The sequence below is a fragment of the Dipteris shenzhenensis genome, chromosome 10, assembly GCF_047967505.1.
Source record: "Dipteris shenzhenensis isolate YYH24624 ecotype China chromosome 10, Dip_SZ_1.0, whole genome shotgun sequence".
NCBI lineage: Eukaryota > Viridiplantae > Streptophyta > Polypodiopsida > Gleicheniales > Dipteridaceae > Dipteris > Dipteris shenzhenensis.
Genome location: NC_141605.1, coordinates 16,920,276 through 16,944,286, shown reverse-complemented (window position 1 = coordinate 16,944,286; position 24,011 = coordinate 16,920,276).

The following is a 24,011-nucleotide window of genomic DNA, read 5'->3' as shown; positions in this document are numbered from 1 at the left end:
TCACTCTGTAAGCAAAAACTCCCCAAGGTGTGACAAATGATGTTTTGTTTTTATCTTCCTCCCAAACATGAATTTGAAAGTACCCAGAATACCCATTATAATAGAATACATCTCATGCCCTGGTACTTGGTCTAGTATTTCATCTTGGAATGGCAAAGGAAAACGATCCCTCTTAGTGCATGCATTCAAAGGACGAAAGTCCACACAAACCTACCACTTATTTCCTTTCTTTGGTATGACAACTACAGGAGATATCCATTCTGAATCATCAACATGAAAGATGAATCCCACCTCAAGTAGTTGTGTTACCTCTTTCTTTAGTGCCTCAGCTTGGATCACCCCCAATCGCCTTAAGCGTTGCACAACTGGCTTGATTTCTGGCTTCAACTCAATCTTGTGCTCCACAAGAGAGACTGGTCAAACCTGTGAATAGCTTATTTGCAAAGAGACATGGAAAATCATCCAACATATCCAAGTACTGGAGCTTCTCACTACCTGATAGAGAATCATCAAGAAGCTCTTCATTGCGTTGGTGTTGTTTAGTGTGCTCCACATCCTCCACATGAAGTGTCTCCACAGGATCTTGTTGTACCACCACCTTGTTTCCTCCTGACTCATCCTGATTAGCACCAAGACAAAGACCAAAGACCACTCCTTCCACCTCACCCTCTGAGCTGGACTCTCGGAGCTACATGCTATCTCTTCTTCTTCATCGGTTAAGTCAAAGCTCGAACTCTCTGATGTTGAAGACTCCTCCTGGACAACTTTCTTTTTGTGACTTCTGATGTCGTAGCGCACCCATTCTCTAGTATCCCACTTTTGAATAGCCTTCACCTTGCATAGCCAAGGCCTTCAATGGATAGGCACATGCATCTGGCTTGGTAGGGATCACGTGAAAAGTACTCGGCATAGAAATTCCACATACATCCACTTCTAGATTCTTCACAACTCCCAAGGTGTTTACCCTATTGTTGTCAGCCAATTTGATGCAATAACGAGAGGTAGTACTAGAGTATTTTAAATCAACATCTATCATGGTCTTCTCACTCATGACATTAATCGATGCACCTCCATTAATGTAAACATTGGAAATCACTTGACCATCAATGATCACATCAACCACAGATACATCATCATGAACCTCTATATCTACCTTTTGAATAATAGGAATGGTACTTTTCTTCTTTTTTATCTCTAACACTCTTGTGCTTGCTAGCTTTCCCCATTCCTTCCATAGTTTTAGAGACAAAGCAAGTAATTGACCAAAGGTGATATGAGCTTCCTTTTTTTTAAGGTTGGACAACAAGTCATAGCTTCCATGCCCTTGTTTAGCCATCATTACCTCTCTTTCCTCATCCCTTGAAGAAGCTTCTAACAAGGATACTTGTTTTTCTTCTTTCTTTACCACGCCCTTGTTTAGCCATCATTACCTCTCTTTCCTCATCCCCTGAAGAAGCTTCTAACAAGGATACTTGTTTTTCTTCTTTCTTTCTCAATCTAGGACACTCGGGGTGATAGTGACCTTTTTCATTACATTCATAGCAAATGACCCCACTCTTACCTCGAGGCTTATCCTCACTCTTTGGTGCTCTAGGTTGTAGTGCATTAACCAAAATGCAATTTCAAATCAGCAAACTCTGCCATCAATTGGGAGATATTATGATCTAACTCAGAGGACTTTGGTACCTGAGGAGTGCCCATTACCTCCACCTTAGAAGTTAAAGCTGTTGAAGACACAAAAGAGGATTCGATCTTTAGAGAAGATTCTTTCTTGGTCACAATGCGAAGTGCCTCCACATATGTTGTTGGATCTTTACTCATTACTTTTGAGCAAAGACGAGGCTCCAAAGCCATAATAAATTTGCTCATCTTTAAGTGCTCCATCCCTACGAGACTTTGAGGGGCCAATGATGTAGATGCCATAGGTCGCAAAGCTGCCCTTTCATACTTTGTCCATAAAGTTTCATATCGGATTGCCAATGCAAAGACCATCTCACCCTCTCCTTGATAGAACTGGTCCAACTGCAACATCAAAGCACTTGGCGACTCCACTGCCCTAAATCTCTGCTTCATTACAACCACCACTTAGTCCCAATCCTCCTTGGTAGAGTCTGGCAAGGCCTCATGCCAACTCAAGGCTACACCTTCAAGAAAATCGGGCAAAGTCTCCGCCCAATCCTTCATGGACCATCTAGAAAGTGGGCATCCTCAAACAAATCCCAAAGATAAGACTCCGGGTCTTCTCCTTGGGTCCCTTGAAACACTAGAATCTTCACCATGATAAAACATAGAAAGGAAACACCAAGATCCAAATAATATCCCAAACAAGATCCCACACAGCCCTAGTATACCAAGACCAACTTATTATGCATAACTACTTGTTGAAAACCCTCCACAATGTGATCCTCAACAAAATCTTCAAAAATAAGTGACCAACCAGCACCATGAAAACATTGTGTATACATGCATTCAAGAATCACCCTTGTCACAATTGGAAGTGCACATAATAGCTTCAAGATATTGTACTCTTCATCATTTGTATAGCAAAAGAAGTTGAAAGCATTGAAAATCACCACTCCACTGTTATAGTCAAAAACTACCCGAAGACTCAACTCTTCTTCACACCAAGCTGCCAGTGCATGAAACAATCCCCAATCTATCATTGCGCTTGCTGCCAGTGTTGTCGATTCACCAACATATTCAAGAGTGCAAACATAAAGGATATGATCATGATGACTATGTGAATAGCTTGAGCATCACCTTCACAATCTTCTAGTTCTCTTAAACGGGCTGCAATCTCTTCTAACAGAGTTCTTCCAGGCATCTTCTTTATCACATCCAAAAACACATGCCTATACTAGACATAACATGCATTCAAATAAACCCAAGACCGTTTAGTAAGGTGGGATGAATCCAATACCAAACGTACCTGGCGTCTCCACCAAAAAGATGTGACATGAAGTTAGGGGTAATAAACTTCATGCACCTCTTCACTTCCTACTACTTTCGAACTGAGTGATAGAGATTTTCATCATTGGGAAGGGGACAATAAAAAGAAGCTTTTATACCAAGAGACCACACCATACTATCCTCCCTTAGATGAGAATGAAGATGGTAACATCCCAAGTGATGTTGTACTCAAGCATAGGGAGAAGGAAAGGATTAGCAGAGGCTATAATCTCAGTAAGCTGGTCTGTGCCAAAGAGAAGAGTGATAAGTTGTTGAAAGAAGATCTTACAGCTCAACATGACATGAACTGATATATATATCAAGGAGTTTGAAGGGGTTGATTGGGTCGGATGGGTAGGTTCTGAGGAAACATTGCACCTCCTTCATACACCTTTACACTTAGCTCAAAACACTCTCCAAACTGTCATAAGACATAGAGACCCATAACTTTCAACGGAGACATGATATAAAATATTCAAACACATATTGAGATGTGCCTTGTGTGGGCGTTAAAGGTCACTGTGCCTTTACCCCAATTATGTACAATACTCAACACATATATAAATGAATGTAAAAGAAGATTAGGGTATTCTACACCCACCAAAAACTTGTGTAGCTCTCTGTTTCTCTCTCTCCCTCTTCTGTTCTGCTTTCATTAAGAGCACTCTCAACTGGTATCAGAGCCCAGGTGATCTAGCTGAGCATGCGTGAATGCCTGGAAGCTCAACAGCTCTTGTTGAGAGTTCACGCTCAACATCATGTGATCATGTGTGCATAGCACCATCACGTGATCATATGTGCATAGCACTAACCTTATAGAGTGCTATAAAGGAAAGGGTTAGATCCCCTAACCCTAACCCTAAATGGGTTTGTATATATTCTATTTTTTCAACTAAATCTAGTGTACAGTTAGTCATTTGTAGTGTGCTCTCTAGTTGTGTCCTCTCTCCTCATCTCCACTCTTCTCCTCTCCCCTCTTCATATTTTGTCATGGTATCAGAGCTCCCTTGCCTCCCGCTAAGGCATTGCAATTCTTGAGAGAGTGAGAGTGATTGAGAGATTGAGAGATCGAGTGTTCTCTTTTGTTGAGAGAACTTCTTCTTCTTTCACTTCCATTGAGTGATAGAGAAATTTTCGTCCATGAGAGATTTTTGTTAATCTCCTTCCATTTGATTCATTGTTTGTGAGAAAGAAAAAGTTTCATTTCATAGTGTTTGAGCGAGAGAGATTTAGATTGTGAGAAGTTTGAGTGATAGTTTCTAAGTTTGTGAGGATTCTCTATAAGGTCTCTTAGTGACAGGTTCGAGTTTTGAGTCCAAAAGCCTCTTCAAAGTGAATTCTCCAAGAGGCTCCTATCTACACGTTCTGCAGCTCCTACAAGCTAAAACTACGAGTTACAACTTTCTACAATGACTTGACATACTTGGCCCTGCTCGCCATCAACAGCCCTACTCCTGCTTTGATCGACTACTCCAACTAGCACTTCTAAGGCTCTAAGCCTACGGCTTCCAATGCTCGACAATGGTGCAACAATAACCTCTTGCAAGGCTCCTTTGAGCAAGACTCCTTCAACTCCTCAGTAGAATGCAAGAGCGGAAAGGAAGAATGGGACTTTAGCAGATAGTGCTAGAGCAATGCTTAGTGAAAAGCATCTTCCGAATCAGTATTGGGCAGAAGCAATAGCTACAACTAACTACTTGCTTAATTGGCTTCCTACCGAACCGATACAAGGTATGACTCCTTTGAAGCATTCACTGGACACAAGCCACACATTGGGCATCTCCACATATTTGGTTGCATAGCATATGCCCACATACATAATGATCATCGTAGGAAATTGGATGCGAAGTCACGCAAATGCATCATGGTTGGCTATAGTGAAGAAAGCAAAGCATACAAATTGTATGATCCCATCAACCACAAAGTCATTATCTCTAGAGATGTAATCTTTGATGAGGAATCAGAATGGAAAACCTCACCTATACAGGAGATAGAAGCATTGACTTCACAGTCATCTACAGAACAGGTTGATGAAGAAGAGCAAGAATTGCCAGCAACACCCCAAGTAGAGCCACAGTAGCTCAGATGGTCTACTAGGGAAAGCAGACCTCCAGCCAGATTGACATATGCTCAAAAAGGCAAAGCAATTCAGGTGGAAACCACCAACTATGCTCTTATGACTACCATCATGGCTATAGAAGAGCCAGTGTACTTCGAAGACGCAGTAGACAAGCCAGAATGGCAAATTTCTATGAATGAAGAAATGGATGCTTTGTATAAGAATAATACTTGGGAATTATGCGACCTTCCACCAGGAAAGAAGGCCATAGCAAACAAATGGGTATACAAAGTGAAGTACAATCTAGATGGAAGTATTCAGAGATACAAAGCCAGACTAGTTGCAAAAGGATTTGCACAACAATATGGTCAAGACTATGATGAGACTTATTCTCCAGTAGCAAAGATGGATTCCATACGGTTCTTGATATCTTTAGCAACACTCAGCAGATGGAATGTGTATCAGCTCGATGTCAAGAATGCATTTCTCAATGGTTACCTAGACGAGGAAGTCTACATGCAACAACCAGCACGTTATATTGAACCAGGAAAGAAGAATTAGGTTTGCCATCTCAAGAAAAGTCTCTATGGCTTAAAGCAAGCACCCAGAAGTTGGTACAACAGAATCGACAAGTATTTTGCTGATCTAGGATACATGAAGTCCAATGCAGATCATACTCTCTACTACAAAGTTCAAGGGGAAGACATTACTATTGCACTTTTGTACATAGATGATCTGATTGTGACAGGAAGCAAGGATAGCTTCATAAAAAAACTGAAATGAGACTTATCTGCAAAGTTCGACATGAAAGATCTTGGACTTATGCACTATTGTCTTGGAATTGAGTTCTAGAGAGATTCAGATAACACATTCATGAGTCAGCTCAAGTATGTTGGCAGTCTCCTGAAGAAGTTTCATATGGCAGATTGCAAGATTGCAGCCACTCCCATGGAACAAAGTTTGAAACTTACTAAAGATTCAAAAAAGCCTACAGTCAATGACAGATACTATAGGCATCTCATCGGATCTTTTATATATCTGACAATCACACGACCTAATATTTGTTATGCAGTAAGCTCACTAGCACAGTTTATGGCAAATCAAAAACAGTCTCACTGGAATGCAGCCAAAAGAGTCTTGAGATACATCAGAGGTACAAGACAGTTTGGGATAGAATATAGAGGAAGTCATCCATGGTTGCATCGATACTGTGACAGTGACTATGCCGGAGATCATGAGACTAGGAGATCGACAAAGGGATATGCATTTTTCCTTGGTTAAGGTGCTATATCATGGTTATCAAACAAACAGCCAACTGTTTCTTTGTCTTCGACTGAAGCAAAATATAGAGCACTCACTACAGGTGCATGTGAGGCTATATGGCTCAGAACACTATTGTTAGAAACAGATTACTTTGATGATTCAAAGCCAACAACAATATATTGTGATAATCAATTGGCTCAAGCATTGGCTAAGAATCCAGTATATCACTCCAGGACAAAGCACATTGATGTCAGAGAGCACTTCATCAAAGAAAGAGTGTTACTTGGTGACATCACACTGCAGCATTATGATAGCAAAGAGAATGTTGCAGACATCTTTACCAAACCACTCGGTAAAGAGTTATTCGAGAAACACCGATTAGCTCTTGGTTTGGCTCTTGGTTTGATGTAGAGGAAGGACATTCCCATTAAAGGCGTGTGATGGAATGTAATACTAAGTCCTTCGATTCCCCAGAATCATCATCTTGAGGGAAGGCCTACTTCATGATGTAGATCTTGAGGGAAGGTGTTGAGAGTTCACGCTCAATATCATGTGATCATGTGTGCATAGCACCATCATGTGATCATATGTGCATAGCACTAACCTTATAGAGTGCTATAAAGGAAAGGGTTAGATCCCCTAACCCTAACCCTAACCCTAAATGGGTTTGTATATATTCTATTTTTCAACTAAATCTCGTGTACAATTAGTCATTTGTGGCGTGTTCTCTAGCTGTGCCCTCTCTCCTCATCTCCACTCTTCTCCTCTCCCCTCTTCATATTTTGTTAGCTTTGTGGGAGGAAGGAGAAGCTCTTTGGGAAGCTTTGTGGGTAATTTTACTTGCATCTGAGTGTGTAGAGACCTTGAAGGAACCTTTGGAAAAGTCACTTTGGTTTTGCAAAGTGGTTTTGAGAGCCTGTATAAGTGTTTTCAAAGAAAAAGTCATTTTTAAAGCTTTTCCCTATTCCGTTCGATGACAGAGACTCCGTATCGACTTGTAGAGGCAACTATTGCTTGCTTTTGGTGTCCATTTCACTTTAGGAGCTTGGAAACACCTTCATTCTTGAATTTGGGATCATTTCATTGGATTTCTGACTCACTATGTCAGTTTCTACGTTTTTTTGCCCGGGTGTTGGAACTCAAGTTTGGAGCAACCATTTGCAGATCTGTCAGTTCCGGTGGACTCAGGAGGTTCTAAAACTTTTATGTTGCTCATCATTCGCACTCCGGTGGAGTTTAAGAACAGTTCTGTTTCCAAAAACGTTTTTCGGTCCGTGTGTTGGACCCAGTGATTGAGACCATGATTTCTAAAACCGTCTGTCCCATTGTGTTTCAGACACCTAAAAATCCCTACCTGTCAGTTCTTGCACGATTCGGTGGAGTATTTTCAGAGTTATAGATCTCTATGTATTGGATTTCATCTCTTTGTTATGCATTTTTCATTCTAAGGTTTTGAAACCTTAGATTTATGCCACATGGCAGTGGATAAGTGTTGACTCCCATTTCTCACTCATCGGTTGGGATTTTGGAGTTCTAGTAGAAGAGAGATATTTGTAGAGTTTCTTGCTGAGTCCGATTATGCAATGGTGCCCATGTTTTGAGGCATCTCAGGTTCTATTTTTAGTAGCAATCATTACCGTGAGACCATGATTTCTTGAGCATACCTTATGCAGATCACTCTGGTTGCAGTTTGAGTCGTGTGCGCTCATTCGTGCTATGCATTGGGTTGTAGTGGATGATTTATAGGCCATTTGGATGCATTCCAATCCTTATTGGATGCGTTGATAGGCCAAGATTGCCTTGTGGGATGCTATTTTTATGGACGCTTTGCACATGGATGCTATTTTATGTTGAGGGACAGCTTTGACACATTGCAGGTGATGCATTGATAGTGTTATGCTCTCTTGGATGAGATATTGGTAATGCATATGCCCATGGACGGTGTTTATGCTTGAGCCATTTGGCAGTTATTGGCATTTTGGATTGCCATTGCAGTTGGCATTTTCTTTTTGGGCCAGATTTGCTCATATGGAGGCATAGTACATGCACTTGAGTCAGATGCATCTTTTGATGCTTTGAGCTTTGAGTTTTGGTGATATTTCACTCTATTGTGGCATACACATTTGGGTGCACCTGGTATTTGGTGTGATTTCTCTTTTGCAGGTACTAGCATTTGGGATTTTGCTTCATTTGCATCATGGCATGCTCTTCCATGTCTGAAAAGGAGTTTTTCAGCATTGAAAAGTTTGATGGGACAAACTTTTCTTTGTGGAAAGAACAGATAAGGGATGTGCTTATTCAAAAGAAGCAAATTAAACCCTTGGTAGGTATTGAAGCTAAGCCTGCAGATATGTCTGAGGATGATTGGAATAAGTTGGATGCATTAGCAAAGTCTACTAATAGACTTCATCTTGCAGAGTTAGTTTATTTCACAGTAGTAAATGAGCAAACTACATAAGAAATGTGGAAGAAACTGTGTGCCACTTATGAGAAGGAACTGTGTCTAATAAAGTTTACCTCATGAAGAGGTTGTTTGAGCTGCAGATGAAGGAAGGGGTCTCCATTGCTTCTCACTTGAATGAAATCAATATTATTTTTAGCCAGTTTTAGGCTCAAAAGATGAATTTGGATGCTGAGACTAAGGCAATATTTTTCTTATGTTCATTGCCATCCTCATGGGATACCTTCCGTACACCTGTCAGGAACTCTACACCTAGTGGAGTACTGAAGTTTGATGATGTTGTGGGTAGTTTGTTGGCCGAGGAGATTAGATAGAAGTCTATGGATGGCAACAAGCAGGATGCAACCTTAAATGTGCAAAGGGGCAGATCACAGTTCAAGGGGAAGTCCCAACAAAGAGGGAAGTCTCGTAGCAAATCCAGGGCACAGAACATTGAGTGTTACCACTATGGCAAGAAGGGCCATATGAAAAAAGATTGCTACAAGCTGAAAAGAGAGCAAAAGGATAAGAAAAATAATGCAAATTCGGGTGCAAATAAGAAGGAAAAGAGTCCAAGGGAGGACAAAGGAAAAGTGAAGATTGAGGAGATCAATGCAGTCACACATGATAGTGACAATGACATTCTCTTCATGTGTAGTTTATCTGCAGAGTTGCTTACCACTTCAGATGATGCATATTCCCAGGATTGGATTTTGGATTCTAGTGCTTCATTCCATGTTACTCCCCATAGGGAATGGTTCTCCACTTATGACAGTGGAAAGACAGGTTGTGTGCATCTTGGAAATGACTATGCATGTGACATAGTGGGAGCAAGTGACATAAAGTTTTCTTTCGCAAATGGGTCTGCATTTATTTTGAAACATATGACATGTGCCTAAGTTGACCAAGAGTCTTATTTCAATGGGTCAGCTAGATGATGCTGGTTTTCACACCACTTTTGGCTTTCAGAGTTGGAAAATTCAGAAGGGCTCTATGCTTTTGGCCAGGGGTGCCAAGTGTGGGACTTTGTATCCCTTACATGTATCCCTTACATGTATCACGGGTGTTTGATCATGTTGTTGCAATAACCGAGCAGCCAAGCACTTCTTTATGGCATTGCCGGTTGGGCCATATGAGCCAAAATGGGATGAAACTCTTATGCCATCTGGGTTATGTACCGCATTTGAGTTTCTCTGATTTTGAATTTTGTGAGCACTGTCTCTATGGGAAACAGACTAAATCAGCCCATAAAAGAAGGGGAAAGAAAGAGTTTGAAAAGCTTGATTTGGTGCATTCAGATGTATGTGGTCCCATGCCTACACGATCATTAGGCGGGGCTGAATACTATGTGACATTCATTGATGATGCAACTAGGAAAGTGTGGGCTTATGCTATAGCTCGAAGGAGTGATGTGTTCCAGGTATTTTAGAAATGGCTGGCCTTGGTTGAGAATCTCAGCCAGGTAGAACGCTTAAATGCCTACGGACTGACAATGGTGGAGAGTATCTCTCTCATGACTTTCAGCATTTATGTGATACACGTGGGATTAAGAGGGAGCTCACATCCCCTTGTACTCCAGAGCAAAATCCACTTGCAGAAAAGATGAACCATACCATTCAAGAAAGGTTGCAACGCATGCTTTCCAATGCAAGTCTTTCTGGTGGTTTTTGGGCTAAGGCAATGAAGATTCAGTGCATGTGATCAATAGATCACCTAGTAAGAGTTTGGATGGTGGTATTCTTGAAGAGGCATGGAGTGGCAAGAAGCCCTCTTACTCTCATTTGCATATATTTGGGTGTGAGGCATATGCACATGTGCCAAAAGAGCTTTGAAAGAAGCTAGATCCTAAGTCTAGGAAATACATCTTTCTGGGTTATGGTGAAAGTGGAGAGATGGGCTATTGTCTCTGGGATCCCAAAGCAAAGAAGATCATATGCAGCCATGATGTAGTCTTCAATGAGAAGAAGATGCATAAGGCACCCATGAGGGATGTGGAAATGAGGAGAATCACTTTTGAGGATGTGAATCCACTTGCATATGTTGATAGACAGCAAGCTGTCCATGCACTAAATGTGCAAGAAATGGTACCACCAAGTACTCCCATAGGTATACAATCAAGGGTAGATGATAGATCATCTATTGGTGGAAATGATGAGCCAAATGTGGCTGATATGTAGGTGGGACAGCAAGCTAAAATGCCCCTAAGAAGATCATCTAGAGTGTCTAGACCGCCTGATAGGTTTGTTCCAAGGTAGACTATGTGATGCTTACTGATTACAGCGAGCCTTCTTGCTACAGAGAGGCTATGATGCGCGAGGATCAATGCAAGTGGGAGTATGCTATGCAATCAGAGATGAGTTCACTTATGAAGAATAAGACTTGAGACCTAGTTTGTTTGCCACATGGAAAGAAAGCATTGCCATGTAAATGGTTCTACAAGATGAAAGTCACAGGTGATGATTTGCTTAGGTACAAGGCCTGTTTAGTCGCTAAAGGGGTCAAGCAAGAGAAGGTGTGGACTTTGATGAGATATTCTCTCCAGTTGTGAAGATGACCACACTTAGATGCATGCTTGGACTAGTGGTAGCAGAAGGTATGGAGCTTATGCAGATGAATGTCAAGACAGCTTTCTTGGATGGGGATTTGCATGAGGAAATTTACATGGTGCACTCGGAAGGCTTTGAAGAAAAGGGCAAAGAGCATTTAGTTTGCAAGCTGAAGAAGAGTCTCTATGGTCTTAAGCAAGTGCCTAGAGAATGGTATCAAAAGTTTGATGCTTTCATTCGGTCCCAGGGTTTTAGAAGGAGTGAAATTGATCACTGCCTCTACACTAAAAGGGGTAAGGATAATTGCGTGATAATCCTGGCACTATATGTAGATGATATGATATTGACTAACAAGAATACTTATGAGGTAGATGCATTAAAGGCCAAGTTGCATGAGGCCTTTGATATGAAGGATTTGGGACTTGCAGGTCATATTCTTGGTATGCACATCACACGTGATCGGAGTAGGAAACTCCTTTGGCTTTCACAGGAGTATTGCAGTGTTTCAATATGGAGGGGGGGAAGGCAGTGAGTATTCCATTGCCTTCATATGTGAAACTGAGTCATATAGATAGTCCCAAATTAGATGATGAGAGGGCCATGATGGACAAGGTTCCTTATGCATCAGCGGTTGGGAGTCTTATGTATGGTATGATAGCTACTAGACCAGACATTGCATTTGCAGTGGGAGTTGTTAGCCAGTATATGACTAATCCAGGAAAGAGGCATTGGGGAGGTAGTTAAGTGCATCATGAGGTACATGAAGGGTACCAAGGAGATGTGCATCTGCTTTGGTAGAGGAGACATGTGTGTACTTGGGTACACAGATTCAGACTATGCAGGGCATGTGGATAGTAGGAGATCCACTTCTAGTTATGTGTTCACCTTTACAGGTGGTGCAGTGTCCTGGATGTCTCATGCACAGAAGTGCATTGCTTTGTCTACCACAGAGGCTGAGTATGTTGCAGCCACAGAGGGTTGCAAGGAGGCTATATGGCTTGATCGGCTAGTGGGAGATTTGGGGATTCATACAGGTGTACCGACATTGCATAGTGATTCCATGAGTGCTATTCAGCTAGCACGAAATCCGGTTTTTCATGCAAGGACCAAACATATTGGGCTCAGGTACCATTTCATCAGGGAGGTATTCGAGGACAAGCGCATAGAGCTTGTTAAGGTTCATACAAATGATAACCCTGCAGATATGCTGACGAAGAGTCTACCTAGTCAGCGGTTTGAGTATTGTCATGTATTGATGGGTATTGGATAGTATGCTCACTGGTTGTTTTCCCTTAAAGGCACATTTTCCTTTAAGTGGGAGGTTGTGGGGCTTAAAGCTCAGTGTGCCTTTACCCCGGTTATGTACAATACTCAAACACATATATAAATGAATGTAAAAGAAGATTAGGGTGTTCTGTACCAACTAAAAACTTGTGTGGCTTTCTGTTTCTCTCTCTCCCTCTTCTATCCCGCTTCCATTGAGAGCACTCTCACCTTGAAATGGGCTTCACTCTTATATAAGTTTCATAAGAGATAGAGAAGCAGTCGGAAAGATATGGGAAGTTTACTGGACGGGGGTAAAAATTGTATGAAAAAGAAACATTCACACACACAGTTAGAGATTTTTGGTTTGACATCTAATACAATAACTGAAGACATAGGATGATGCTCCTTGAAGAGAGCTTCGCATTGATATAGGTTTATCCAAATCAGACCATTGAGCAAAAATTTATGAGCAAAATATTGACAGGGGGTCAAATTGTCATGAAAAACACCTACTCCTTCTATTGGTGCCGACTTGGGAGAATACTACCTCCATGCTTAGACTTCATCAATGATCCAAGTCCCAGAGGTCACCTAAGAGGGAATTAAGAGCCCCCTTTATGGCTTGGGAAATAGATAAACCATGTATGCGCAATGAGCAGCCGAATAGACAACACTTCTGATCACTTTGGAAGAGAGAGCAATGGAAAAAGGGAAGAGACACTCAAGAGAGAGAACCTGAAGTGACATTCATTACCAATAGAGTGAGACTCCACTCTAATGAAACTCAAAATACTACAAACACAAGGGAGAAGAAGAGGTTTCATATGTACAAGAGGGAGCGGAAGCTCCAAGACTACTCATAGAGAGAGAATGAACTAGAGAGAGATGGACTCAAGAGTCTACATAAGAGAATATCTACAAGAGGAGAGAAGGCTCATGGAAGAGGCTTGAGGAGACCAGAGCTACAACAACATGAGGCCTAATGGTGGAAGAGATGACGAACAAGGGAGAGGACGGCTCCTTTTATAGACATTTTGTCACCCTCCTTCACCCATTTACAATTGCTGCCTGTAGATTCTTTTCCCCATCAATCACATAAGCCCATATGTCACCATCCATGTCCTTTTTGGCTACTCTTGCCATGTGTCCCATCAAAAGATGCTCAAGACTCTTAAAATATTGAGAAAGTCAAGAGTCTCCCCACATGGAGCCCATAGGGACCCTCTCTTTTCCATATGTCCACATCCTCCTTATTCCACATGGGAATTCTAGAAGGATTCCTCTTGACTCCACACTCCTCGACATGCCTTCCACATGCTTGGCATGTGGCCTCTCTTATATTATTGGAACACATGGACATGAGCCCACCTCTTTATATGACTCTCTTCCTATTTTCTAAAAACCCCATAATATCCCATACATAAATAACTCTCACCCCATACCAAGGTATTTATCATTCATAGACATGGTATTTACAATGATCCATTCCACTCATCCTCTCAATCCCATACAATATCTTAGAAAATAGAGAAGTGAGAGCCGCTAGGCTATCACTTGATACTCAAACTCATATCAAACATAGAGAAAAACAATACCAATGCCAAATAAAAAATATCAATTTTTGGCGTCACAACACTCTCACCGATACATGGGTAAGCCTCTTGCATAAAGCACTAAACCACCTCCAGCATGGAGTTATCCATATCACACCATTGATGATACATCAGTGATGACTCTGGATGAGATCCGTGAGTGGAAAGAGAATCTTCTTTAACCATTTATGGCCACAAGGTATGTTCCAGCCGACCCGAGTCTTATTGGTCTTGAGCAATCACACACGGATGCTTTAGATGTTAGCATGGATCAACCTGTAATTTTTGATCATGTACATTTCTTGGAAAGCACTCAACATGAGGCACACTTCTCAGTAAGCCCTCAGTGCAAGGCATATTCATGAGTAGTAAGCCCTCAGCATGAGGCAAATTCAATAGTAAGTCCTCAGTACGAGGCAGTCTCATCTACCTTAGCACAGCCTGACTCTAGTGATGTTCAACCATCACCTTCATGTATGGATCCAACTCCATATTTTTCCACAGATGTAGATCCCCAGTAGGAGTTCACCATTGATCATGCAGTCTTATAGTAGGTAAGACCTTAGTACGAGGCACTCACATATTATGCCGCATGTAGAGATTTATGCATCAGTGCATTCCGCTCCTCAGGTGATTATATTCCAGCATCTATCATTGATGCTTTCACCTCTGAGATGGAGCTTATCACATCTATGGAAATGATTCCTACCGGCAATTCAGATGAACACATCAGTCTTCAAGACATTCCAACATTCGCTCAGTCATGCTGCATTGCACAACACTTGGATCCAATTATCTACCACCTTATATTAGCAGATCATTCCTCAGCATGAGGATACCTATGCATCAGTATGGTCCTTCCCCAGTGCAATAGACATCATCAGGTTCAGCCATAGCACAACCTGAGGAGACTCAATGTTTTAGCATGCACTTATGGTTGTCGTATACACTCCATACTTGATGCATATTAGTGGTTGAATCCATGACTTCCTATCGGTCCCTTCTATAGCATTCAGAACCTTCTATGCCTCAGGGACATCTTATGCATTCTCAGTGATATTCCAGGCTTCTAGGCCTTTATATTGTTAGCTCCCACCTTGAGCCTATGACAGATGCTACATCCCATGCTAATGGATGTTTAGCCATGCACACATCGAATGAATTTCAGCTCAAGGGAGTTGAGCATACAAGTTGGACAAGTTCCTATACCTTGTCAGTTCTACGGGCTTCTTCTTCAGTAGAGCAGTGTATCATACCTGCACGTTCGGCCCCAACTTTTATGCAGCCCTTGGATTGCTCTGTCCACACTGACTATGTGGTATTCTTTGATCCCACATCATTCAACAGCATACCTTTGACATTACTACCAGTTCTTTTAGGTTAGTGACACCCTTGTATGTGATAACCTACTAGATTCTTTCTTCATTGCTACATCGACTAGTCTCACATCCGGTTGCCTCTTCTTTAGAGTAGCTACACAGTCCATGATGATTTATGATATGCTCAGCTTTGACATTTCAGCACGCAGCCATACGCATAGTCATTCATGCATTAATCTTTTGATTGACCAGTTTTTGATCTAGGTGGACTTTGCTTTCTGCATATTTCCTTCCTCTTATGCTTGGCATATTTCCTTCCTCTTACGCTTGGCCTATCTTATGGGTTTTATATCCAAAGGCAAAGGATGACCCACAACTTAAGAGGGGGAAATGCACATCTTGTACAGGACCACATAAGTTGTACTCATTGTACACACATACTACTCTGATTTCTTTTCAATTTTGGATGCTATCATATGCTATCATACCTAGTGCAATTTAAGAGGGGGTGTTGAGGATCATGTAAGTTGCACCATCTACATAGGGCATAGGGGCAAACCCTAACGCTAAGGGTCCACATGTATATCTTAATATTCATGTTCAATACACTTAGTGTACAGGTAGTTATATCATGTGCACTCCTCTCTCTCTCTCCCTCTCTCATTTTTGCTATCACGTGCTATATTGAATTTTTTCAAAGTGATTGTCCTAGGTGTGCACATTAATAATCAAAAAATAAATATCCTTCTCATTTAATTTTTTGAGGAATACATGTCCTATACTAATTGAAATGCAGCCATTTGATCTTTAAGAAATCAATAGAGCATGCACAATGCCACTTCTCCAGCGATGGATAATATTTTTTATCTAAGGGTGCATGAATTGCACCATCTCTTATCGATTCGGTCTTATGTAGATCTAATGTGATTAGGATGTACTTGCCACTACTCAAGAGTCACCACTATTCCCATTAAATTGCATTGGCCACATGGTTGGAAGTGTAGCCCACGGACCTTGCAGCTCACAATGGCCATTAGATCATATATGACCTAATGCATTAAACGCCCCTTTTATTATGTGGCTTGATTGGCATGGGACCAATTCTTTCCACCAATGAGGAGGAAGAATAAATCCTCCATATTCTTAATGCTTGAGCCTCCTCATTGGCCTAGAGCCTAAAACACATTTAATCCCGTGATAAACTTCATAACCCAAGAGGCCCTTTTTGAGTCCAAATCTCCACTAATGACTTAGTATTTATTTTTTAAATATTACATGACCTTCAAATGTTTTTTATTAGATGAATCACGAGGTAGGCATTCTAACAATAGTTTTGTAGCAATTGGCACCCCTCCAAGCATTCAAAAAAAAATTTCAAGGAGAAATTGACCGTCACTACCCATATCACCATGGAAAATTTCAAGGAGAACTTGACCATGTCACGACCCATAATCACCATAGCACATTTCATGGAGAGCTTGACCATGTCATGATAATCACCATAGCAAAATAAATATGATCAAATACATTATCCAACGAGAAAGTGCTAATGAATTCTCATCTAGGAAACAATGCTGAACCCAAGGAAATCAATGTGCAACTAAAAGAGTAATAGGGAGGATTCATGTGGAATAGCTCTAGTCCAGTAACTTTTTTTCAAGGTAGACAACTCCATAGAATGTGAACCAAACAATAATATAGAGCAAGATATCATTCAATTGTAGGTTGTAGATTGTAGCTTGTCAAATACTTCTAAGTCTATCATAGACGGAGGCACTCAGCACTATTTTAGAACTTGATGTGACTATTCCATGACTTCAAGCTAAGAGCAAATCAAATAATCAACAACTAGACACTAGTAGTGACTGAGGCTTTGAGGGACTACATTTCATAGTGTATGCAAGAGCAACTAAGCATCCATAGTAGTAAAGAGTTTTCAAGAGGAACTGAAAAATAGTATCAAAGAGAAAAAAGTATGCTATATCATCATTATCCGTGTACTCGTGCACCATATTAGATGCTCAGACCAGATGCTCAGCGGTCGGTGGAGTATATACTACTAGAGTGTGATAGTAGATGCTTGACTACCAATAGAGTGTATACTGCTAAGTGTGTAATACTAGAGAACACTAGAGAAGATATGAGTAGACATGCATCCGATAGAGATTCTATCAGAAGAACAAGAAGCTACCCTTATATTAAAAAGGAGGGCACAAGCTATAATAAGCACTAAATAGCCTAGACTTTGGAGAAAGGATGCTATAGATCATTTTTGGTAGAGAAGCTACTATATCCACCCAAGAGCAATGTCAGGTGAACATGTACCACTAGAAAAATAATAGTACTGTAAAAGAGAGATTCAAAGTGGACATTTCTTTGATACCATATTAGAAAAATGTTAATCATAATGCAAAATGATAAAATCTTGACATGGCTAGGAGTGAGACAGCAAGTCAATATACAAAAGCAATATAGTTTATTCCAATGAAGGTCCTCTTAAATAGGACAACAATTAAAAAATTCGGTTCTTGTAGGGTTTGACAAGTCCCTTTACCAAGGCTACTTTGAGTCCTTTGTATTCATGGGTTACAATGCCAATGTGTAAATTTTGATAAGCTTGTATGATGTGTCTATTAGAGCTACATATGTTGCCAAAAATCCTTAGGTTGCTAGTTCGAATCCAGCGGGTCGGAGCAACATATAACATATACCGTATATCATGGGACTTCCTATGTTGATTCCATCAGATCTCAATTGCTTTCCATAGAGGTTGTATTTTGATCATTATTACTGTCTCTTAACTTTAATCTCGAGCAAAGAAATGCATCTAGTATGGGCTCCTGTAAAAGAATTTAATGAGAAATCTAAAGGTGAAATAGAAGACTTAAAATATTTTATTACATACAAAGAGGAAATGCTTCATAGATTTCCTAATTGGAAGCCCTCTTGGAGGGAACACACTACTATTGTAATTAAGAAGATCTATCAATTGATAAAGGACCTTGAGAAAATGCGAGCAGATGATGCTAACAAAATCAAAAGATATGGGCGCACATATTTGTTGAGCCGCATTAGCTTTTCTTTTGCAAAGTCAACATATCTCTTTTGCCATAGAGCATACGATGCGTTGCTTAAGTTTTATAATCAGGCATGTAAGCTAAGAGATTCCCAAGGTTTGGGGGATGAGGTAGAAAGAGGTGCCTGGCTATAAAAATATTACTTGAGGATGAGCAATGGATGAAAGGTGATAGAAAGCCACCCACAAGTTGGGTGATGAGAAATACTTAAGCTTTTGGCTAAGCAGTCCCCTAAAGCTAGGCAACGGAGATAAAAATAGATCAGCCTATGAAACAAAAATCATGACTATCCAGTAGATAACAACCTCCAACACATGGCTCAACAACTCCTAGAACAAGGCAATTGTAGAGGGAGATGATGGCTAGTTGGAATAAGCAAAAGGCGCTTGAGAAATTTTGATGCTTCTAAGCAAACAGGGAAACAAATCTCTAAGTGGAATTCTCTGCTATATTTCAACTCATGCATCAAAAATTAGGACTCATATGCCTCAATCTATGTTCCATCTATACATCAACAGTCTAAAGCTCAAAATATCCACTCGTTCAAAACTACAGACACAGCAAAACATAGTCATGTTTGCACTTAAATATCTTGGAATATACCCGGTCTACAAACTTACATGGCCCGATTTGACAAAAAGCACACACATGATAAAAGGGAGCCAGTTTTGACATGAAGGTGTAGAGTTAAGAAGTTGTCTTATATATTTGTGCAACATCAGACTAGACATTCTATTTGGTGTTTCCCAGCCTAACAAGTTTATGCATATTCCATGTAGAAAGTATTGGCAAGTAATGTGAATCTTTTTCTGTCCTTATGATTCCCTAGATCTTGGTTTGCTCTATCCCAAGGAGGGTAGCTTGAAGCTTTATATTTACACCGATCTTAACATCATGATAGTACTAATGGTAAATACTTTTCCTTGGAAGCTCATGCATATCTTGGTTGAGTAACAAGCGACCATGTCTTGGGGGACCACTCAAAATTTCTATAAGATAGCATGTGAGTTCAAAAAAAAGGGGTTTTTTATTTTGTGGATTTACAAAAACTATACATGCATAAGTGGTTTTTAAAGTTGAAATGTTAAAAATACAAAAGGGGTGTTTTGAATTATGAAAATGGGTATATAAGGTGTAGAAATACCCCTTGAACACAAGTGCGCGATCATTTTCATATACTAACACCCTTGATCTTGTTGATGCCACCTCTATCTATCAAGCTGAATGGGCTAAAATACAAGGTATGTTTCACTGTTACGGTAGAACGTGTATGGATGAAGAGATTGTTGGCTGAAGTTCATGAGTGTAAGTAGACACCCACTACTATTCTCGCTAATAGTCTGATCCTATGGTAATTGCATGAAATCTACTAGTCTTTTATGCCTAAACCAAGAATATTGAGACACATTATCATTATATGAGGGAGAGATTTCATGCTAGGGAGATCAATTTATCTTATTTCCCTAAACTCAATAATGTTGTGGATCATGGAGCTTTTCTTAAAGCGTTAGGCTTACATCCTTGTAGAGAGTGATTTGCTATCTTCTACAAGTTCACACTATCACTACAAGGGGGTTTTGAATGTATATGCATACACATGTATACTCTTCAAGGGTCACTCATCATATGTAAATATAGCATGTGTGTTCAATAAATAGGGGTTTCTGGATAGCAAAATTCACCAAAAAATTAATAATACCCTTAGAACTCACATGATATATAGGGTTTTCAACTAGTGAACCCCACATCAATTAGCTCCATATCAACTTTCTCAAACCTCTGAAGGAAATCAAATAGTTTTCTCTTGAAGATTTTTATGACCTTGGATCAAATGCCTCAAGCAAAGACAATAGTTGTAATTTCCCTCTTTTCCTTCATTATTATTATTTTATCCTATCTAGAACTATGCACACCAATAATCAAAGAAATTGATTTATGTAGATTCAACTCAAGATCTCTGTTGACCATCCAAATATTTTCATGTTATAACAAGTCCTTGTTTCTTTAGCCTAGCTATTAGCTATAGAGTCTAGTCATGTGTTGTAGGGTCATGTCAAGTGTTGAGTCAGTTGTGTTTGTAGTGCAAGTCATGCATTGTCAACCAAGGTCCAACAAGAGTACTTATGCAAGTGAAACAACATCTTCTTGGTTGTACATTGTCCTAGTTCTTGTATCTAACTTCTAAACATGTGCAAGTGGTGATTGACAAAAGCCATGAATCTTTGTTGCAATGCAACTGCTACTACTTTTATGAAAAAAATTGTGGGGTGTTTTTGTCACGTAGTGACATAAAGTATGTTGCTATGCAATGCACCTTATGCCCCCATTACTTATGTTACTATCTCCTATCGCTATACCCCACGCCTCTTATAGTGTAATTAACTAATTGTTTGTTTTTCATGGGAAGTTTGATTCCGTGTATGTTACTTGTTTTCATTTAAATTTTTACCAAGCACCTAGGGCATCCACAAAATTTGAGAAGAGAAGAGGAGAGAGGGCTCCCACCTTTGTCTTGTACAGCAAGTTAGCTTACCCCTTCTATAATGACACCATTCATATCACCTACGTAGTTGATCCTCTAAGGACCACTGAGATAAAGGGGTCCCCAAAACCTATGCCTCTTAGGATAAAATCCCATTCCTTCCTATCATAAGCTTTATCATGGATTCTACTACTAGTTCTAGTGTTTCTTTCTTAAGTACCAAGGAGAGTTTTTTGTCTAATTGGGGCGTTCCCATTTTTTATTTTGTTTTGACCTCAGTCATTTTCTTTTTTGCCAAGATGTTCTTCAAGTATACTTTTATGTAATCTTTGTTTTTCTTGGGGGATTATCTTTCTAGTTGTTTTGCTCTTGAGAATCGAATACTTCCTTGGTTAGCCTCTTGACTTTTCCACACAACCATTCTCTTAATCACTGCACTTTCTCTTTTTTGCACTCTTTAGCTTCATACACTCTTTGTTTTTCTCTAAGATTCACATATTCCTAAAGAGAGTTGTCATCTCCTCTATTAATCTATTTTTAAATATCAAACAATTTGTTCTCCAATTCTCTAATCCATCTTTGGGTCCCTTTGACCTCCTTCCATATATATTCAATGAGTTTCTTCTATGGCCCACATTCAAAAGTCAAAAGTTGAGAGGAACTCTTCTCCAACTCAACTCCATATACTTGGGTAGTGGAACAATTCGGTTTCCATTTGAATCTCTTCCTAGGGCATCACACTTAAAGGTATACAACTAGGTATTGCCAATTCTATAAAATTCATGCGTTCTCTTTGTTTAGATAATAAAATTATATTTTCAAATTGATAATTTAATGCTTAAATCATGTATTATGCATTATGTCAACTACAATAGTTAGAAAATCACCCAATTGGAGTTTAAATACAAAAGTTACTGCTTCTAAAGTTTCTTGTTGTCAAGCACACAACACCACTGTCACAAAATAGAACTTTCGATATAGGCATGATAACTTGCCATAAAATTGCCACATCAATTGGTATTACAATTTTCTTTTCATGATGCATGTGTTATAATCACAAAAGCATTTATAAAAACACCTACTTACAATTTCTTTTGTTTTTAAAGACAGAAACACCCCCCCAACCCACTTACATAAATTTGAGGTTTAGATATATCGCTTATGTACTTTTCAAAATTAAAACACCCCACTTTGCAAATTAGAAAACACATTATGCATGTACATTTTCTACAAACCCCCTTTATTGCATTGAGGTGCTCTCTTACTTAATATTTAAGTGACTTCCCCGAGCAACTATAGCACAATGTTTGTATTAATGTAGTGTGAAGCACGTGTGATTATCATATTCACATTACAAAAATGTGACAATGAAGCAATGCAATTTGTGTAGTGCAAGTGATTGATGATCACAAACAACTGATAGAAATACTATTACAAAACAATATTTTCTTTGTAGTAAAATCTTGTAATGAGATGGGTTCTATGTGACAATGAATTGATGCAATTTGTGCAGTGCAAGAACATGCTTTTTGTCCAATATGGATGATGTCACAAATTGATCTATGATAGAAATGCTATGACAAAACAATATTTTCAATAGTAGTAAAATCTTGTAATTACATGGGTTCTACATGGTCTAGTTGTGGCAAGTGCATTATGGAGAGATTTCTGAACAATGGGCACCGCAAAGACTTGGTCCCTAACAATATGGTTCGTAGCTGTATAGTATGGTCATACTTTGGACACGAGATGGAAAGGGCAATAGCTCAAAATCCCTTAAGGACCTGACAACTAGGACTCACCTTCAGGAGTTGCAATGGAATTAGCAATACCTACCTTCTCAATTGTCCTATCATATCCTCTCAATTGTGACTTTTAAGAGGATGCTCTCTCTTCAAATGTCCCATCATATCAAGACTAGACTCTCATAAGATATTGTATTATACACAACTTTTGCAACTGTCATAGAACCTACACACAGCATCTAAAGAGTATTTATCCTACAGGTGAACTTTTTCTCACGTAATAATTCACATCAACAATAAAGAGCATTTATACTTTCCTATATACAAAGATAGCCAACAATATGTAAACGTGAATGACGACATGTCATCATACAACAGAACACATCTTCACGCTAATGTAATTGACACAATATCTTCATCTACAAACTCAGCACACCACCCAATGCATGATGCATCTTCCCCATAAGATTTATTTACTCCACAATAGAATCTCAATTCGCACATGTACATTCAAGAGTCCTCTACAAACCTTGATTGCAAAGTATCAGTACGCAATCACTCAGACGGATTGAATTTTTCCCTAATGTGGGCTAAGTTTTTTCAGCTCATGTTGTCTTGAAGGACAAGGGACTATCTCCCATGGTTTGCTCATGACAGTTTCAGCTATAACTAACTTCAAACGGGCCATTACTTGATGCCTGCTAGCAGCTACCAATATAACTCATCATAAATTATCAGAATACTTAAAAAATAAAATGGGAAGTTCAGTCAGCACATTTCTCAATCAAAACCACAGTTAGTAGCAGGAAGTGTCAAGACTCTGAAACTGATAAAAAATGCCAGAAAAAGATTGGGCATAGTCAGAGGAAGAATATGATACAGAACACTAAAATTTGCTGTAATATTGACCAAGTCATGAGTATGAGCTGCTGCTAGAAATAACCACTTCAAGCAGACCACAAATTTTCCTGCTCATCCAGGAGCTACCAGAACAAATATCAACAAAACCATTGTTAAACAAGCAGATTTTCCTCGGGTTGCCTTGGACTATCTTGTTGTCATAAAGCACACCCATTATAGCAGAACCATGAGAACGATCTTTTTCAGATGCAATTATACATTGGCAGATAGTAGATCGGGACATGGACATTCTTCAGTTGGATCCTTTATACAATGAGAACGAATACTGTGACCTTGATTAAGAAACATGCAGAGACTCATTTCAGTGGTCAGCTTAGGTTCTGCAACTAACATGTATTCAAACCAGTCTCCA